Source organism: Oncorhynchus tshawytscha, linkage group LG25 (assembly GCF_018296145.1).
Source record: "Oncorhynchus tshawytscha isolate Ot180627B linkage group LG25, Otsh_v2.0, whole genome shotgun sequence".
NCBI classification, from domain to species: Eukaryota; Metazoa; Chordata; class Actinopteri; order Salmoniformes; family Salmonidae; genus Oncorhynchus; species Oncorhynchus tshawytscha.
In genome coordinates this window covers 36799299-36801756 of record NC_056453.1, presented here as the reverse complement: position 1 = coordinate 36801756, position 2458 = coordinate 36799299, and the positions used below count along the sequence as shown (strand labels likewise).

Below are 2458 nucleotides of genomic sequence, written 5' to 3'. Positions count from 1 at the left end.
TCATCAGGCTTAAGCCATGTTTCAGTCAGGCCAATCACATCAAGATTATGATCAGTGATTAGTTCATTGACTATAATTGCCTTTGAAGTAAGGGATCTAACATTAAGTAGCCCTATTTTGAGATGTGAGGTATCATGATCTCTTTCAATAATGACAGGAATGGAGGTGGTCTTTATCCTAGTGAGATTGCTAAGGCGAACACCGCCATGTTTAGTTTTGCCCAACCTAGGTCGAGGCACAGATACGGTCTCAATGGTGATAGCTGAGCTGACTACACTGACTGTGCTAGTGGCAGACTCCACTATGCTGCCTGGCCTGCTCCCTATTTCATTGTGGAGCTAGAGGAGTTAGAGCCCTGTCTATGTTGGTAGATAAGATGAGAGCACCCCTCCAGCTAGGATGGAGTCCGTCACTCCTCAGCAGGTCAGGCTTGGTCCTGTTTGTGGGTGAGTCCCAGAAAGAGGGCCAATTATCTACAAATTCTATCTTTTGGGAGGGGCAGAAAACAGTTTTCAACCAGCGATTGATTTGTGAGACTCTGCTGTAGAGCTCATCACTCCCCCTAACTGGGAGGGGGCCAGAGACAATTACTCGATGCCGACACATCTTTCTAGCTGATTTACACGCAGAAGCTATGTTGCGCTTGGTGATCTCTGACTGTTTCATCCAAACATCGTTGGTGCCGACGTGGATAACAATATCTCTGTACTCTCTACACTCGCCAGTTTTAGCTTTAGTCAGCACCATCTTCAGATTAGCCTTAACGTCGGTAGCCCTGCCCCCTGGTAAACAGTGTATGATCGCTGGATGATTCGTTTTAAGTCTAATACTGCGGGTAATGGAGTCGCCAATGACCCTGATACCACACAGGGAAACCACCGAATCCAACCAAGAGCTTGTGGATTGACAACATTGTTTCATTCCAAATCAACCCATAGTATATGGGGCTTTTGCCCCATATACTACCCACCATTGCGACCTGTACGTTCTCACTGGCTCCAGGTCATCTACAGGTCTCTGCTAGGTAAAGCCCCGCCTTATCTCAGCTCGCTGGTCACCATAGCAGCACCCACCTGTAGCACACGCTCCAGGAGGTATATCTCACTGGTCAGCCCCAAAGCCAATTCCTCCTTTGGACACCTTTCCTTCCAGTTCTCTGCTGCCAATGACTGGAACGAACTTCAAAAATTTATCGCCTTACCTCCCTAATCTTATTACATTTGCATACACCGTATATAGACTTTTTATACTGTATTATTGACTGTATGTTTGTTGTATGTGTCGAACTGCTTTGTTTTATTCTTGGCCAGGTCGCAGTTGTAAATGAGAACTTGTTCTGTACTAGTTAAATAAAGGTGAAATAAAATAAAAAATAAATCAAATAAACCCCCACTTCAAATCAAATCCAATTTTATTTGTCACATACACATGGTTAGCAGATGTTAATGCGAGTGTAGCGAAATGCTTGTGCTTCTAGTTCCGACAATGCAGTAATAACCAACAAGTAATCTAACTAACAATTCCAAAACTACTGTCTTATACACAGTGTAAGGGGATAAAGAATATGTACATAAGGATATATGAATGAGTGATGGTACAGAGCAGCATAGGCAAGATACAGTAGATGGTATCGAGTACAGTATATACATATGAGATGAGTATGTAAACAAAGTGGCATAGTTAAAGTGGCTAGTGATACATGTATTACATAAGGATGCAGTCGATGATATAGAGTACAGTATATACGTATGCATATGAGATGAATAATGTAGGGTAAGTAACATTATATAAGGTAGCATTGTTTAAATTGGCTAGTGATATATTTACATCATTTCCCATCAATTCCCATTATTAAAGTGGCTGGAGTTGAGTCAGTGTCAGTGTCAGTGTGTTGGCAGCAGCCACTCAATGTTAGTGGTGGCTGTTTAACAGTCTGATGGCCTTGAGATAGAAGCTGTTTTTCAGTCTCTCGGTCCCAGCTTTGATGCACCTGTACTGACCTCGCCTTCTGGATGGCAGCGGGGTGAACAGGCAGTGGCTCGGGTGGTTGATGTCTTTGATGATCTTTATGGCCTTCCTGCAACATCGGGTGGTGTAGGTGTCCTGGAGGGCAGGTAGTTTGCCCCCGGTGATGCGTTGTGCAGACCTCACTACCCTCTGGAGAGCCTTACGGTTGTGGGCGGAGCAGTTGCCGTACCAGGCGGTGATACAGCCCGCCAGGATGCTCTTGATTGTTTTATCATCAGAAAGAACACATAACTAGCAGGTGATTTCAACAGTTTTATTTTGATCATGAAAAACAAACAAAAGACAAGGGAGGAATACTTGGAAAAATACAGATTTTAACATATCAGCATATAAGTACTCTGTCTAGTGAACCCTACACCAAGAGGAAAGTAGGAATAATCACACAAAAGGGAGAAATTAAGAAGAGACGTAACATAAGCGCTTGTTGTTG

At 43.5% G+C, this 2458-nt stretch overlaps 1 protein-coding gene across 1 annotated transcript in view; it reads right to left on the bottom strand.

Annotated features, from left to right (window-relative positions):
• Positions 1-2267: 2267 nt before the first annotated feature.
• LOC112236151 (hepatic leukemia factor-like) overlaps positions 2268-2458 on the bottom strand; it is a 13172-nt gene continuing 12981 nt past the window's right edge. Inside the window, exon 4 of the mRNA XM_042306299.1 lies at positions 2268-2458. This exon is cut by the window's right edge and continues 2691 nt beyond it. The gene's annotated coding sequence lies outside the window, so the exon portion shown is untranslated.